The sequence below is a fragment of the Falco punctatus genome (genome assembly GCF_963210335.1).
Source record: "Falco punctatus genome assembly, chromosome: 6".
NCBI lineage: Eukaryota > Metazoa > Chordata > Aves > Falconiformes > Falconidae > Falco > Falco punctatus.
In genome coordinates, this window is record NC_137585.1 from 52,373,950 (window position 1) to 52,381,628 (window position 7,679).

Genomic DNA, 7,679 nt, shown 5'->3' on the forward strand with positions numbered 1-7,679 from the left:
ACATACAGAAAAAACCTCTTAGAAGAAGGGAAAAAAATGGAGAGGAATGCCAAATTCAGTTTCATCTTTTACACAAAGATCTGCAGAATATCAAATTCCATTTTGTAAAAGGTTTCAAATAAGTTGCAGCGATATGAGTATCCATAAATTAATATTAAAAAGACTTAATTGATTGGAAATTTCCACTTCAGGATATTGAATTGCAATAAATGATTTCTGCCACAGAAAGAATATATCATGGACAGGACATGGTTTTATAACACAGTGAACAAGCATGCGTATTTTTTTAATTATTTGTAGTGATGCTAAGCTAGCTACAATTTCAGACTGCAAGAAAGGCAGAAACATAATTTTAATACTCTATGGTAAAGGGGTTTTACATTCAGCAAGTACCAAGCCAGCAAGTCTGACCAAAACCAGATACTAAAAATAAAGGAAAAATCATTCTCTTACTGCACTGAGTTCAAATAAACCACAAAGAAGAAAATACCGGAGCTAAAACCCGTGCATTAGCTCACTACTCATGGCCAGAAAGGCATGTTCACCTGTTGTACTATCAGTTTTGAGACAACCAGCATGGCTATGTGATATCAGGTATTCATGAAAAGTAGGTCAGTGCAGTCAACGGGATTGAGTTCCCAGTTTGCTAGACTTATGAATAAAATATTTTGTACCTTTTTCTACAACAGTGCTCCATCTTGAACAGCAGATATATTAGTCTGTTTTAAGATTTATTACGATTGCAACATATCTCCATGACCAAATTGTGGACCGTTAAACTCTGTAAGTCATCCTTTTGTGGCCTTTCTTTTGTAAATTACACATTAGAGGAAGGTGGTGAAATACATTGACCTTGCACCTTCTTTGTGCTAGAAGCCCAGAGGAAATGGGGAAACCTTTTGCTCTCTCCTTTGCCCTTGTCCTGTCCTTTGCTCCTTTAGTAGCTGGGTAATTTTTCACATCAAGAAGTTTAGTCATGCTCACCTAGGGAAACCTCAAGGAGGTCTTTGCAGAGATGAAGATCCCCTGTGCAGGGATCAAGGCCACAGCTGGAACATACCCACAACCCTTGGTTACTGAATACGTTTTCTAGAGAGAAGAAAGCTCGTTACAAAACAATAGTGATGGCTCTGGCAGGTCTGGAAAAGGTGCCTTACAACGTTACCACCCCACTGGCCTCTTTTTTTCCTCTCTTGTGTGAGTTTAAAGCCCCTTACAGCCCCTTTGCCACAGCTGGGAGAAGGGAACGTCTGCTTCACCTTCCCCAGTCCAGCTCATACCAGGGTGTACAGATACATGTTCCCTCCACTCTGTTTGGCTTTGGGTCCAGTCAGCTGGGCAGAGAAATGGGAGCTAATGTGCTAAGTTTGCCCTGCTCTGCTCAGCGGGAACCAGGCTGTGTGCTGGCTGTGAGCCCTGGGGTGGGTCACGCCGGGACATGGGGTGGGCAGAAAGGGCCAGGGTTTTCCAAGGCTTCTGGAGGAAAAACACAGCTGTTGTGTGGGCTGCTTTCCACACCTCTGCACCTCAGGCTGTTGACTGCTGTAGTTCAGGTTTCTTCTCCTCACCGTGAACACCTGGCTCATGTTTCTGGCAGGGAAATGGGGCAGGAGAATTCTGTGGCATCTGAAAGGGGGCAGAGACTGATTATTCAGCAGCTCCCAGAACTCCTGACTTTTTTCTTCTCTGCCCTTGACATCCAGATTTACTGAATTGCCAGCCACATTAGAAGGAGATGTTTCTGCTGGGTGACACCTACTTAAAGCATTGCTGTAATTAGAGCCAAGTAAGGGCAGGAGAAAGTGAAAGACAGAGAGCCTACTCCTCTTTCTGACTGATAACAACGTCTTACAAAGCAATTACAGTAACTTACTCCTAGCTTCAAGACACGGAGCCGATTCTTGCCATCCTAACAGCATTTTGATTGTTAAAAGGAAGTATCAGTTTTCTTTTACACAGTGCAGAGCATGAACCTTTCATGGAAGAGTATCCAGACTCTGTTGGAGGTCTCCTTCCAGCCACCTGCCCTCAGAAGACCCCCAGACAAGCATGAATTTCCAGGCTCGTTTAACTGGCTCAGGCTTTTAGAAGAATCAAACAAAATCTTCACCATTGGTAGTATCTGGACAGCAAACACTGTGATGGAATGGCTTTCCACAGTTTCTACCCCCGAACCTTTGACTTAAAATGGTCTGATCCTTCTCAACAGTATTTCTGGATGTACTGGACTAATAGTTCTGTTTCTTCACTTTCATGCATTGCTTTGGGCTTATTATACAAATGTATAACCTGGGTGCCACAGGTGTGGAGAAAAACTGCAGGCACGTAAAGATGTAATCATGGGATAACAGCGAGACATTTTTAATAGGATTCATGCAATGCTTTATAATAGTGTGGCTCAAAAGAAACAAACACCAAAAGTTATTTTCTTCATCTGTCTTAACAAAATTGCAAATACATTTGAATTTGCCAAGATTTTTTGATTTATGGATGATAAATATGAAACAGGCAATAGAAGCTGCAAACAGGGCTTGATCATCCATCAAACAGACAAACCTGATGACCTGAGAAGGCTGCTGATTTCATCAGGGTTGTGTTTGTCTGCTTCTCCTAGTTTTCTTTCTTTCTGTCTGCAGTCACTTCTATTTTCAACCATTTGTGCAGCCTGTCTTGCAGTTAAAACAGGCAGAAACAGTTTCTGTAAAATCAGTGAAGGAATCAACAACGCAGCTCTCACTGACCTCTTTAATTTAATTTTGCCATGTACTTCTGCCTACAGCCTGCAGCATAAAATAAAAACATTTAAAGTTGATCAGTCTGGGTACGCTCTCACAGCATGTAGGTCACCCTATCAGTTATCCGGCAGGCCCTGACACATAAGCTTCTCAGCTAATAAACCTTGGGACTGTGTGGATCAATTTCGGCATCCAAAGCTAATGGAAATAAATCTTCAGCTATTTTTATTTAAAATTTTATTTTTTGCACCCTTTTCTCCACAGAGAAAGATTATAGAAAGAATTCATCACAAAAGTACAGAGAAAAACTCAAATACTGGCTCCCTTTAAGCAGCTGAAGAACTGTATGGAACTAACCTTCATGTCCTTCTAAGCCAAGACTCTAATCTTTCAAATCCAGTTCAACCTTATTATCAACTCACTTGGCAGAATTAATATACTAACATGGGCATTTTGCCAAGGTTTTTTTTACATTCAGCTTCTGTTATGCCAATTCAATTACAAATTATTTCTTTACAAAGCTTAATCATATATAATGAATTAATATAAGCAAAAAGACCAAAGAAGATACGGTTGACTGCGTTACAGACTAAAGAGGTAATTAGTCTTATAAAGCTGAGAGAAGAATATTAGTCACCTATATTTATGCTGTGATAGATTCAAATCTAGATGGCACATAGAAAATGAAACAATGAAACTCATCCCAATCTACTGCAAGTGAAGATTGTTTCATTTTCACACTGAAATACCAAAAGTAAATGGTGCTAAATGGAAATCTCTTAGTTCTGATTTGGATAATAAAACATTTAACCACTTCACCTGCTTAGCCTGGAACACCAAACGGGTTGTAACTTCCCCATTTAACACCAACTTCCCCATTTAACACCAAAATAAAAATAACTTGGTTATCTAATGCTAAATCACTGCTATTCTCAGCACAGCTTCTAATAGAACTGCTTTGGCTACACTGTGAGGAGTAACATTTGTAAACTGTTGTGCTAGTAATGTCCTAATGACCTGAGTTCAGAGCAAAGACGTAAGTACATCTGCTGTCCAGGAACCTGTTTACACCAAAAATATTGTTACTATACATAGGGGTGTGAAGAATGCTCTGATTACTTGTGTGAGGGTAATAGGATTTCTGTGCACTTTTCAAAATCTAGGATGTGACCATTATGATCAGCTATTTGAAAACTATCAGTAGACTTACTTCTTCAGATTAGGCCATACCATTACAAGTTGAGTACAAACAACATTCTCAAAATCCTTGTTTGCAAGAGGTGAAGATGTGCCTTTAATACCATATGAATGGAGAATTCCAATTCTATTCACCTAAACACTCATTAGAACTAAAACATACTGCACATGAGCCAAGACTAAGGGACTCATGTTGTAAAAGGATGCAATAATCACTGCTCTGAATGCAGAATAAAGTTTTACTGACAAAACGAGCCTTGAGATTTGATGCCATTTATAATGATGCTATTATTTCACTAGGCAGCTAGTGATGCTTCTGCTCTACTTGCTTTTTTGTAAAATGGTTATTGAAAAGCACCCACATTTGTTACTAGACTTTTCACAAGCTCCCAGTGATCTCATGAGGAAACACTATCTCGGCTTAAGACAAGCTATGCTTGATCAGCATAAGTAAGTTGGACTTCTCGTTTTCTGCTGAGGTATCCTCAGTTCCTTCCTGCTCCCTGGCATTATTTATGAGAGAAACCAAATAGGTTTGTGGTTTCCATGAGATCAGTCCTTCAATCATTAAAACAAAAACTTGTATTATGTACAGATAGGTAGAATCATGGGACAACTATCATTGCTATGTCCTGTGGAATGGTAATGGTCTGGGATGGTGACCAAGCATGCTAAGGAAACACAGCTTAGATGGATCTACATCCACTTATTTCCATTGTGGTTCACAAACCCTGGCACGGGTTTGTATGATGCAGCAGTCACTTCCCTGAATGATGTATGTGTGTCTGGTACTTTCATTATGTTTCCTCCCATCCAAAGATGTAAAGAATATGAAAATCCAGAAGATTATTTCAAAATTTTTCCTTCTAGTATTGTGATTTTAATAATAGGCTCAAGCAGTGATGTAAGACTCAAGTAGTGAGGGAAGAAGGAAAGCCTGGAAGGTCAAGCCCAGAACTGTCCTCAGAGCTGAAAAGGTTTGCAAAACAGTGAAAAGGGGCACCACTCCTTCAGAGAATCACTATTCTGATTTTATCTCAGCCACCAGCTTCCTGTCAACCAAAGCCCATCACTTGTCTTTATGCCTTACTCCTGAAACGGTGGTAATGTTGAGCTTTTAGTTAAATTCTTTCCAGTTAAAGACCACAAGACATCAAGATGTGCCCAGGCTGTGTGATGCTGACAGTGAGCTCGTTTGAGTACCAAACTCCTATGCTTAGCTCTGCTGAGTCCCCAGATGAAATGCTGAGCCATGTTCCAGACCTGTGCCAGGTAATTAAACACTTTTTCATGCATAGCACAGCCCTGTGCTGCCCGTGGAGACTGCTGATTACCAGGGCGAGAGGTGCACATAGATTGATGAACACAGGAACATGCCCAGATCCTTGGTGCACTTGGCATTTTTGGTCCATCCCTAAGAAAAAACAACTTTTTTTATTTATTTTTTTTTTTTAAATTTATGGAGGGGTTTGTGGTCTCATGCAAGAACAGTTATGAATTGAAGTTATGATCACTTTTTTTTCATGTGAATGTTTAACAGAAGGACTCTAGAAAATAACAATGGCAACCAACCACTGGTTCTTCTGACAGTTTTTCTTGGCTGGTTTTTCATTTTAATTAGTGCAATAATTTAATTAGCATAACTGTTCATGATATTTTTGTGCATCTATTTTGCATACTCACCTCTCCTTCTGTTGCTGACCTCATTTGGATTGCTCACAGTGCATACACATTCCTTTTAGCAGATTTAACCACAATGTATCATGTGCCAGTGGGAAGAAAATTCTGTCTCAGAATTCTCAATATTTAACAAAAAAAATTTGAAATAACAATAAACCACACATGCTGCAAAAACAGAAAAGAGCAGGGCTCAGCAGACTGGAAGTTCTGTCTGCAGTCTGGATTGAGTGAGCTTGAGAAATCTTCACCGACTGTGCTTGAGTTAGTGCCTGAACTAAAAATTGACTGTTCTGTTCCACCAGTTTATCTTATAAATTGGTATTTTGTTTATTCCAAGCAAATTGCAGGTCTTCCAAAGACAAGTTTTTCACTGTCACGACTTAGAAATACGTTAAATGATGCAATCTTCAGTGCATAATGCAAAAACTGCCAGAAATGACCATTTCACAGTCTTATCATTTCTGAAACATATTTTCTTCAGATTTGCCTTGATTCTTCAGGTCCAGTTGAGGTCTACAGAACAAGCCAAAGTCCACACCAGAAGTCAGTCGCAGAAGGCCCAGTGCTAACATTAAAATTTCTGTCTCCAGCTCTTTTCAAATGGTTTGAGCATGACCTTTCTGATGGGAGCACATTTAGCCAGCTACTTGCTCCATGGGGAATGGGCATCTCCAGCTTAATGGAAATGCTTAAATCCAGCCTGTGCGTGTGTGGGGAGATGCTTGAGTGTTTCCAAGGAGCCAGCCCAGATGGAGCATGGTGGGCACTGCCCCACGGCGTGGAGCAGCAGCTTGGCCAGAGCTGTGGGATGCCCCACGCCATGGGCTGTGAGGGGTCACTGCTGTGGGTAGCTGTGCATGCCAGGAGTCACCCAGATGGGATCATACGGATATGGCCACCCTGCACTGAATCAGCTGCTTGGAGCAGGAAAGATAAGGCATTGGTGAGAGTTCACTGATAAGCCCATGGGGTGGGGAAGTGGGATCTAGCTGAGCTTCTGCAGGATGTTTATCAGTCTGTGGTACATAAAAGCAGTCAAATTGCTTCCAGATCTAAGCCAGATATGGAAACAAGTCAGGTGCTTTTTGCGTGGTGCTGCATTTATAGGAGCAATTCAGCAGCTTCAGCTTGGTGCTGCCTCTGCAGTGGGTGATGACCTGCCAGGGTCTTTGCTGGTTTTGCAGCAGGTCATTCCCCTGCCTGGCCACTGGCTGCCCACCGCCACCGGTGAGCTGATTCCAAGCCCCTCTTCCATCTGGATGCCTCTTGTAATGGATGCTTTCCAATTAGAAAGATACAAACATGCTAGTGTGCTGTATCAAGTATAAAAGAGAGCTACCTGAAAGAAATTATACACTCCCTGCCACCTTTTCCATTTCTGTCATTATAAAACACAGACAGTTATTCACATCATAAAAAGGAGGAAAATATAACCAATAGTATTGCAGCACAAGATTACACTTTGCTTTTAAGATGAAATTTTATTTTCATTTTACTGTGGACGGTGGGGTTCCGTATTAATGTTATGGGTGAATACCTAAAGCATAGTTAAAGCATGGGGTACTCATTCCAATAGGAACTTACAGAAACCACAAATAAAAATGACTTAGTAATGACAAATTTGTAATTAAGAGGCTCATCAGTGAGCCTGATCCAAATGTAAGCTGCAGCTAAGCATGTTCCTAAACTTGAAACTACTAGAAAGGGAGTTGTTCCTGTGAAAGAAACATTGTGTAATTGCTTTGCTTTTACTTAGCTTTTCTTAAGCTGACATTTCAGATACCAGACTAGGTGGAGCCTCATTCCGAGTGTGTAGAATTTTAAATATTTGACCTTCCTTTCACATAACAGCTTTACTCTTTCTAAATGGAGATCTTGTCACATAACCATGCCAGCAATGTTCAGTATGTACTTCCAGGTGATGCTGAGAAGGATATGCTGAAGGAGCACCTTTACTCATGTCATGCTTTCAAAGGGATTTTAGTGAGATGTCTGTGGGGACTGAATTTGGTCAGCACTGTTCAGAAGTTTGGTCACTGATTTTTTTTCTCATTTGTCCAGGAAAAA